Source organism: Arvicanthis niloticus, chromosome 1, assembly GCF_011762505.2.
Source record: "Arvicanthis niloticus isolate mArvNil1 chromosome 1, mArvNil1.pat.X, whole genome shotgun sequence".
Taxonomy (NCBI): Eukaryota; Metazoa; Chordata; class Mammalia; order Rodentia; family Muridae; genus Arvicanthis; species Arvicanthis niloticus.
Genome location: NC_047658.1, coordinates 58,523,896 through 58,534,478, shown reverse-complemented (window position 1 = coordinate 58,534,478; position 10,583 = coordinate 58,523,896). Strand labels below are relative to the sequence as shown.

At 40.7% G+C, this 10,583-nt stretch overlaps 1 non-coding gene and 1 pseudogene across 1 annotated transcript; one reads left to right on the top strand and one right to left on the bottom strand.

The window, feature by feature from the left end:
* Window positions 1-2,344: 2,344 nt before the first annotated feature.
* On the top strand, window positions 2,345-2,821 carry LOC117722124 (small ribosomal subunit protein uS17 pseudogene; annotated as a pseudogene).
* A 5,780-nt stretch (window positions 2,822-8,601) lies between these two features.
* LOC117701565 (small nucleolar RNA SNORA17) lies at window positions 8,602-8,732 on the bottom strand. The gene has a single exon (XR_004605768.1). It is a non-coding gene; the product is annotated as a small nucleolar RNA SNORA17 (small nucleolar RNA).
* Between the last annotated feature and the right edge of the window lie 1,851 nt (window positions 8,733-10,583).

The following is a 10,583-nucleotide window of genomic DNA, read 5'->3' as shown; positions in this document are numbered from 1 at the left end:
TTCATTTTTATGCCTCTTTCTCTTGCCTATTAAATGTAGTTACAATTTAAGACTTTAAAGGAGAGCCTGAAGGAGACTGGCAAAGTTAAAAATACCTTGAATCTTGAAAAATTGAGCAGCCTTTTGCTACTCCCCAAACCTTAATAGGTTTAAGATGAGTCTTCTTTTCTTTTCCCATTCACAGTATCTTGGACCCTGATATCTTTCCTTTCTCTCTCATACACACACACACACACACACACACACACACACACACACACACACATACACACACTCACTCACACACACTCACACACACACACAATACATAGTTACATATCTACTTTACTAAGATATCTTTGCTGAGTCATAATTTGCATTTCATAAAATTTGCCCATTTAAATTAAATATTCCAAATATTTCACTGGATTTTATTTTGTTCATCATCACCATTAGTTTTAGAATGTTTTCATAACTTAGTATTTATCCACCATTTCTTCCCTCAACCTACCCATCTTCTTACCTTCCTTATATACCCCCAACAGTAGATCAACTGCTTTTATGTCTCTAAATATTTGTCCATCTTGGACATTTTAAAATATTCCTACCAAAACATAATTATAATATCCTTAAGATAACACCTTCTAATCTCTAATATCAAATCACTCAAGACATTGCAAACAACAGTTTTTATTTCTCTGAATTCCACCTTGTTAAATTCCATATTAGAATGAACTCATACAATAGCTGTCTTTCTATGCCTCTCATAGTTTTCTGATTGTAGTATCTTCTATGATCGTTTATGGTATGATAGGGTTTTTGTTGCTATGATAAAATCCATGATTATAAGCAAGTTGGTGAGGAAAGGGTTTATTTCAGTGTACAGTTCCACATCACAGTCTATCACTGAGGAAAGTTATGGCAAGAACTCAACCAGGACAGAAAGGTAGGGGTAGAAGCTGATAGATAGGCCTTGAAGGAATGCTGCTTACCAATTTGCTTCTTGAGTCTTGCTCAGCTTGTTTTCTTATAACACCCAGGATGGCCAATCCTGGGATAGTACCTCCCACAGTGATCTGGGATTTCCTACGTCAATCAAGAAAATAAACAATAAGCTTTTCCAGAGGTCAATCTGGTAGAGAAATTTTCTCAGTTGATATTTTCTCTTCTCAAATGACTCTAACTTGTGTCAAATAGACATAAAACTAGTCAGTAGAGAAGCTGTTACAAATAACAGACTTTTCTTTTCTCTGGTAAAGTGCTATAATATTGTGGACATATGTACCACTTCTTCTTTAGCCTACTTGTTTACTTATGGTCACATCAAAATTTGCAATGAAATTCATATAAGAGAACAGGTATCTCTTTGATACAGTGACTGTATTCCCTTTGGCTATAGTCATAGTAGTATTATAGCTGAGTCACAATAGGCAAATGATTTATCCTTTCTATATCAAAAATTTGTGAATTTTTGTTGTTTTCAGAGTGGCCATTCTAATGGGTATGACTTAGTACTGAATATTGATACCTGTTTTAACTTGGATTTTCCTGATGATTAGTGATATTGAACATCTTCATATATCCGTTGTAGAAATGCAAATCTGTAGAATAACATTGTGCATTACCAGCTATATCTGGCACCTGTGTCCTTGAGCTTTGTTCGCTGTCCTTTCATTAACTAGATTTAAAATACTCACAAGGATAAAATAACCTTCTGGCTTGAAAGATTTTAAAGTCAATGTTAAGGTCTTTTATTTAACAAAAAGTAAATCTTAGTTGGCTTGAATTTTAAATGTTTGATTGTATATGGGTATCCCTAATAGATGACTGGGAATTCCAGAAATTTACTAGATTGAATACATGGAGTACAGGTACTGATCTTATGCCTACCTCCATTAAAGCTACACTTTTTTTTTGCAGGTTAATCATTCTGTGTAATCAATTAAAAAAAAACACTTCCATTCCATGACAGAGACTTAAGCAGAGTAATATGGACCACCAAGAGAAAGTAGCCTACTTATCTGACACGGCATGAATCTGATGAGAGAACTTTACTTTAAATTTTGTATTACCCAATCCACCTCTATTATTTGTGTTTCTAGAAACATATTCAACACAATAACAGGAAAACAAGTTTTCTTCCCAGTGGTTTTCCTTGTCTCTACATAATTATATTGCTTCCCATTTTTACATAGCTGCCATTTGTTCTTCCATGTCCTCAATAAATACAACTGAGCTCTGGTGATGAGCTAGAGCCTGTTCTGTAATTAATAGTGGTAAAGTCACTGTTTAAGAAATTCTTCCCTTGGGTGAATAAGGAATCCAGGATTTGGCCTACCTCTCCTTTTCTCAGGCTACCAGGAAGATGGAGGACATTCAGATGGAGCATTCTTACCAAAAGCAGCCTATAATCTTTCAAAACAAGAAGCCTGTTTTGTTGGGAGAAAACAGCAAGGAAAAACTTCTTCAGTACTACAAAAACATTGGTGTAGGCTTCAAGACGCCCAAGGAGGCCATCAAGGGGACCTACATAGACAAGAAATGCCCCTTTACTAGTAATGTCTTCATCAGAGGTCAGATCCTGTCTGGTGTCATGACAAAGATGAAGATGCAGAGAACCATTGTCATCCGACAGGACTAGCTCCATTACATCCGAAAATACAATCACTTTGAGAAGAGTCACAAGAACACGTCTGTATACCTGTCCTCCTGTTTCAGGGATGTACAGGTTGATGAATATTATCACTGTTGGAAAGTGCAGGCCCTTGATCAAGAATGTTTGATTCAATGTGCTCAAGGTCACAAGGTTGCTGCCACCAAGAAGCAGTTTCAGAAGTTCTAAGGGGACTCTAGCCAACACCCTAGCACAAATAAAGTTATTTTCCAACTTAAAAAAAAAAAGAAGAAAGAAATTCTTCCCTTTGGTCATCTAACTGTACTCCACATTTCTCAATGTGGTGACCCAGCTCTGTGTTGACTAGTCCTGCCAACATCATGAACACACATTTTCCAACATCTCCCAGTAGAATAAACTGTAGCTTGGCTCTGCCTCATCCCTTGTGTTCACATTTCTAGGAGTATTGCTTATATTTGTTTATCTGGCTCTCTCCTCCTTATCTATTCTAAACTTCTCTCCTCTAAGAAAGGGAGATTGCAAAATAAGTGGGGTTCCCAAAGAATAGTTAGGATGATATTCTTTAAAGCAACAAGCAAAAACTAGCTTATGTTCTGTGTGTACACCAAAAAGAAGGCTGCATGACGAGATTAACAGAAATATTTTTTAATTATTAGAAAATAGATGTTTTTACTGTTGTTGTTTTTGTTGAAGTTTTAACTTAGAGTCACTCTATGTAGCAATGGCTGTCCTGGAACTTAATATGTAGACCATGCTGCCCTCAAACTCACAATGATCCAGGGTTCTCTGCATCTGAGTGACTGCATTAAACTTTTTTTTTTTTTTTTTTTTTTTTTAACAAATCTACTTCTTGCATTTTCTGCAACTTTTCTTTGAGAGTCATGTAGTGGATTTCACAATGGGAATGTTAGCATTTTTTAATTAGGTAGAGTACAGAAAGGAAATGGAAGTAAGAAGAAAAATACATAAAAAGAAAGTTCTAGAAAATTGAACAAACACAACATGTGTGCTTGATAAACATCGCATCAGGTTAGTAAGCTTGATTTTATTCCTTCATAATAAAATTCGTCTACCAGATTCCCATTCATAGACAACCTCAGTTACTGTATTGTTTGTAGTTGCTCCTAAACAGGGTCAGTTCAGGTAATTAGATGTTTTACAGTCTTTAGAAAATTACTTTCATTCCTCTTGGACTACAGATATCAGATGTAATGTGCATGAGTGAGGAAACATGATGAGTTATATCGTGATTCTAGAGTCAGTGAAGTGAGAAACTGAGGCAATTAAGAAGATAACTCACACATGGTTTCATGTCCCTGAATACCCAAAAGCAATAATTTTTGTCAGAATTACTTACAAAAAAAAAGTCTTAATTTTGACATTTAGTCAGGACAGAAATGTTCAGAAATTATATGCTCTAAGAAGCTAGGTAGATCTTTAGGAGTTGTCACAGTTTGTTTTAGGGGTAAAAGTCTTTCTTCAAATCATCTCTAAAGTAAAGAATTGATACTATAACCTTTGAGTAACAGTATGGCAAAGTACAAAGAATAGAATTTAGAAACACAAACAAAGCCAAGCTTAAGATTCATAGAGAAGCTATTTTCCTGTGAATAAGCGACAGACACCCACCTGAGAGATCTATGAAACAGGCAGAGCATGGATTGGTAACTAAGATCGGTTATTTGCAGTGCATTAGCCCTCTCTGGACTAAACACTGGGGAAATGAGTTTGACTCTTGGAAGTGAAAACAATCTGGCATATGCAAAAAATCATAGCACATTTCTGAATAATTTACAGTCCAGCAGAGCTGGTTTGCATTGGATTGAATTAGTTAACATTTACAGAAAGAATGGAAGCCTAACAGGGGTTGAGAATGTCAGCGGCATTTCTCATGATTACATTTTCCAGTGGGTATTCAAATTTAGCCAACAATTTACAAGTATTGTTCAAGGAGGAATGTCAATGTGGAATGATTGGATGAAAAATTTTGTGTGAAGAAGTTTTAAGTACACTCAGATTAGGGATCAGTTTGACACCAGTGCCCTCAGACTCTGGATGCTTAGTCCCTTGTTTGAAGTGCATGATATCCACACATCTTATTGTTATTTGGAATCATGTTAGGTCACTCTTTAGCAATATATGCAGATGTCACATAAAGACTGAGTATTTCAGTCTCTGTGGTCATTATTTTGTATGGCAAATTCCTAAACTGATATTTTAGTTTTCTATTTCAATTCTGTGTGCTTAACCTATATTCCCCTGCCTAAAAGGTGAGGTTGCTCTTCTTTTGCTGGAGGAATTAGCAAAGCTTCCAGCTATGGGGAATAAATTCACCAAAGCTGTGAAAGTCAATTAGTTAGGGAAGTCCATGGGGGTTAGCATCTTACTTTTGTGTGATAATTTAACATCACTTTGTTGCTACAATGAATCATTTTTAATCTCACATCCTCATAACTCAGTAAGTATTTGTTGCATCCCTGTCCAACCTTAAGGAGACATGTTTGGTTGATGTCTTCCTGAAGGTATTACATGTATGCAAATCACATGTTTGGGAGTTCACAGAAAACATAGATGAGAAAATGGTGTCAGGAAACAAGAAATAGAAAAAAAACAGCAACATCTAAAATATCAAGCAAACTAGTTAAGATTATGGGCAAGTAGGACTCAGTATAAATAGAAAACTCAAAAACAATATAATCAATGTCACCAAGTTACTCATCTCTCTGTCACCACAGAAAGGAAGGTGTATGTTAATCTTCAAATTGCCACATCCTTTTAATTGAAAACTGCTTCTTGATACATTGACATATGACATTGCTGGGATTCTGGTGTCTGATATCCTGCAATGTACTTGTAGATGAGAAATATATACTGAGAAATGGAGTGTCACAGCATAGCATGAGGCATGATCCAACTGATATGTCTCGTGATAAATAAAACATCCCACACTCTCAAAATATTGATAATGACTGGACATTATCATTCCACCTCAGTGGTAAAAGTGGTGAAACACTCATCTTTGTTATTCAAATTTGCCTCCAGCACTTAGAAAGGAGTGAAGGCAAATCTGAGTGGCAATCACCAATCCCCTACTTCTCATGTGAATGGAAAAATTGCAGCAACTCATTTTATCAGACCAGTGCTAATTCAGAATATACGACATCCTTGCCTTGCAGGCACACTCTGTTCTAACAGAGATCAAATGTAGGAGTCTGCCAGCAACCCCAGTTTACCTCAAACAAGGGTGCTAGATGAATCATATGTCCAAATTTCTCAATAATTCAAGTGCCAGCAGAACCACATTTGTTACAAATTCTCAGTTTTGTTTGAGATTTCTAAAGACACCTCACCCACCCATATTGGTGAGAAATCCAACATCAAGCTACTTGGAAGACATTTGGTATAGTTTGCTTTCTGATTTCCTGCATGATGCAAGAATTCTTGCAGGACAGGGGAGTGGTGGGAAAAGTTATGAAGTGGTATTTCCCAGGCACCAAAAGTCAAGCAAGAAAAGGAACACTGTGTATCTTTGCTGGTTATCCATGCTCTTCTTAGGTGTATGATACATTGAAAATTTATGGTGCTATAAACTGGGGTTGATTCTCCTTGTTTGGTGATTAGCCAAGGACTTCCAGCCTTCAGAGGTAGATCAGCCTCAGTCCCTTACACCATTTTCCAAGGCCACAATTACCAGAGTAAATCCTATATTCCTCTTACTCTTTACTGCAGAATCCATCAGTTATGGGTTCTTGTTCACTTTAACCCAAAAGTAAAATCAAAGTGACTTTTGCTTTCTTGTTCTAGAAGGAGAAATTTCAATGATGTCATTGAGTCAGCCTTGGTTCTTTCTTTCTTTTTTCTCCTTTTAACTTTTCATTGGGTCTTTGTGGATTTCACATCATGCACCCCAATTGTACTCAGCTCCTTCTCCCCTTGTACATACCCTTCCACCCTTGTAACCTCTTCCCTAAACAGAAAAAGTTATCTTGTGGAAGTTGTAGTCCTGTGTCATGGTGAGCCTGTAGTTTTGGATTTGTGGGACAGGCCCCGTCATGCAGTCCAGCAGTTCATCAATGGGGTAGATGTGGGTAGTGGGCCAATTCAAAATCCTGAATGTGAACCTGAGAGGTATCCAAGCTTGTGAGCCTACTGATGCTCTTGCTTGTGTGCCCTCAGGGCCTGCTCACCTACAACCCTGGCAACCAGAGCCAGCTCTACACTGCTGCTCAGGAAAGGTGCAGTGCCTGTTCTCCTGAGTGTTAAAGTTGGTGATGGACATGGTCAGTTCTCCCACTCTTGTGACCCTAAGACAAGCTTTCTGGCCTGCTGTAAGTGGTGAGAGATGAGGGAGGGGAGGAGGGCATCTCTCCCTCATCTGAGCCACTGTCCGTCAGACAAGAGGCAAAGCAGGATCTCCCACATTCCCGCCTTAAGGCCCGGCTCACCTGCAACCCCCCACATTCAGATCTAGCTCTACTGTGCTGTGCAGTCATGATGCAGGGCCTGCTCTCCTAAGTGCTACAGCAGGTGAGGGGCAAGGACAGTTCTCCTGCTTTCCTGACCTTAAGGCCAGTTCTCCCACTCACCTGTATTATCTGGTAAGAGATAAGGGTTGCAGAGAACATCTGTCCCTCATCCATGCTGCAGCCATAGGGCCAGTTCTCCCAGCCACCTGCTTTATCTGGTAATCGATAAGGGTTGCAGAGAGCATCTCTCCCTCATCCATGCTGCAGCCCAGCAGAGAAGTTGTGGGGTCAGCTTTTTCACTCTCACGCCCTTGGGAATATCTCACCCATGCCCCTGTCATCAGGGTCAGCTCTGTTGTGCTTCCCAGGTGAGATACAAGACCTGCTCTCTTGAATACTGTAGCAGCTAAGAGGCGGGAACAGCTCTTTAGCTCTCATGACCCCATCAGGGCCATCTCTTCCAAAGGTAAGGGCAAAAGGAGGGAATAGGATCACTTCCTTGCTGATACCATTGCACAGCAGACAAAAGGCAGGGATGTGTCTCCCACACTCATGCCCTCAGGCCAGGTAACCCTAACACCCCCACATCCAAGATGAACTCTACTTGAAGGTGAAGTGCATGGCCTGCTCTCCTGAATGCTGCAGCAGGTAAGGGGCAGGGCAGCTCTTTCTCTCTGACAACCTCAGGGTCAGCTCTCCTGCCTACCATAGATGGCAAGGGGTAAGGAGGTGCATCTCTCCCTTGCCCATGTAACTGCAAGGCAGACAAGTAGCAGGACCAGCTCTCACATTCTCATGTCCTCACGATCAGCTTACCCTACACCACCATCACCACCAAAGTCAGCTCTAATATGCTACCCAGGTGAGGTAAAGAGTTTGCTCTCCCAAGCTGATGAGGGGCAGGAATAGCTCTCCTGCTCTCATGACCCCAGGGCCAGGTCCCCTGCCTTCTGTAGGTGGTGAGAGACTAGGGGGAAGGAGAGCATCTCTCCATTATCCACACCACTGCAGAGGAGATGAGTGGGAGGGCCAGCTTTTCCATGCTTGTATCCTCAGGGCCAGAGCACCAATAACTCCCAAAATATGCAGGCCCACTTTCCTGAGTACTTCAGTTGGCCAGGGGTGGGAGTCAGCTCTTCAGCTCTCATGGCCCTTAGAGCCAGTTCTCCCATGACTTCCAGGTGAGGGCTAGGGCCAGTTCTTCACAGCCTTCAGACTTCAGTATGTCCCCAGGTAGCAGGCAAGACCAAGGATATCCTCCTAGCTTTTGGTGGTAACAGACCCCTGCTGCTGCAGGACCATCGACCTAGGCATGGCCTTCAGTGATAGCACAGGCCCTGCAGGACCTAACCATGGTCCCAGTTGGCATCACTGGCTACTTACATCAGGCTGTTCCTCTCTACCCTTGAGAAATCTATAGTTCTGCCTCTCTTCATTGTGCCTACATCATTCTCTCTCTCTCTCTCTCTCTCTCTCTCTCTCTCTCTCTCTCTCTCTCTCTCTCTCTCTTCTTTCTGAGGGTCTGTTAGGCTACTAATCTTCAGATGTTCACAGGTTAGAACACTTAGTGTACACATAGCCTCTCTCCTCTCTGCCACCTACTGACACATGTGTGACACAGCAGCCATGCCAACAAGGCCTCTAGGGGCAGGCAAGACCTTGGCTATTTTCAACCTCCTGTTGTTGACCTCTTAACTTACAATAAGAAGCAAGGAAAAGTGACTGACTCTATGTAAAGGATGTTAGAAAGGTGACAGTTCCAAACCACTTACCACTACTGAAAACACTATAAGGAGACACAGTATGGTGGCACATACCCTTAGTCCCAGTTATTTGGGAGACTGGTATGGGAGAAACAAATGAGCCCAGGAGTATCTGACTAGCCTGGGCATCAAAGTGAGACTCTCACTAACAATAATAATGGTAATAATAATAATAATACCAATGAAAAACATAACCTGTTTCTGAACTACAAAAAAATAAATAAATAAAAGTTCTTCCAAAGGTAACCCAATCACAAAAAGAACACACATGGTATTTACTCACTGATAAGTGGATATTAGCCCAAAAGCTTGAAATAGCAAAGATTCAACTCACAGACCACATGAAGCTCATGAAGAAGAAAGACCAAGTGTGGATGCCTCGGTCCTATTTAGAAGGAGTAACAAAATACTCAAGGGAGAAAATATGGAGACAAAGTGTGGGACAGAAACTGAAGGAGGGGCCGTCTGGATACCATTCCACCTGGGTATCCATCCCATGTGCAGTCACCAAAGGTAGACACTGATGTGGATGGCAGGAAGTGCATGCTGACAAGAGCCTGATATAGCTGTCTCCTTAGAGGTCTCCCAGAGTCTGACATATTCAGAGGCAGATGCTCACAGCTAACCACTGAACTGATCAAGGGTTTCCCAATGGAGAAGTTAGAGAGAAGACTGAAGGAGCTGAAAGGGTTGGTGGCCCCATGAGGAGAGCAACAATACCAACAAACCAGAGCTCCCAGGGTCTAAACCACAGCCTGGGAGCACATAGGGAGGAACCCATGACTCCATCTATATATGCAGGGGAGGATGGCCTTGTTGGGCATAGGTGAGAGAGGAGATCCTTGGTCCCATGAAGGCTGAACACTGAGTGGAGGGGAATTCGAGGGTGGGGAGGTGGGAGTGGGGGGGGTAAGTGGGGGCACATCCTCATAGAAGCAGGAGGGGGGATGGGATAGGAGGTTCCTGGGTGGTGGGGGCAATGGGTTAAGGGGATAATATCTGAAATATAAATATAATATCCAATAAAAAATAAAAAAAGATAATAGGAAAAAAAGTTCTTCCAAAAGATGTCAAGCTCTAATGACTCACTTGTATGAGGAGTTTTTGAAGTGTTTTTGCCCTCATTTCGTGGGTATATGATGTTACTCAGACTTCAAGACCCAGATCCCTGCTCCTTGATCCTCATCAGCTAACTTCACCTTAGTCAGACTACAGTTCATATGACACTCAGAGACACAAATAATTTACAAAGATTTTCCTCTTAGATGTATCACTTTGAAGTGTGAATCACATTCCCTTAAGAGCTCTGTTGAATCTCCTTTGAGGCAGCCACAGTGAAGTGAGTGATCTTCCCTTGATGGAATGAGGATTGTTTCAAGAACTCCATCGAAAGCCTTTTTGGTTGCGTCAACCATTGAAATATGAGCATATACGGAGAAAGTATTAGCATTTGTTCTTTACCTTAACTTTTCTATCCCAGAGAAAGGTTGTCAAAAGGATTTTCCAAAAATACACATCATATTCTACAAGTCTAATCTGTTGAATGTGGTAGGCCTAGAGAATCAGAATTTTAAACAGTGATCTGTTTTTCATAATCTTTATGAATAACACATTACTGGATCTGCACTCTTATATGTGCACCATGGTTTTCCAGAGGTCATTGGAAGCTATCAGTTACCTCTGCAGACCTAGAGGAGAAACCGATATAAAAATTCATCTGCTTTTTTATTAAGATTTTAT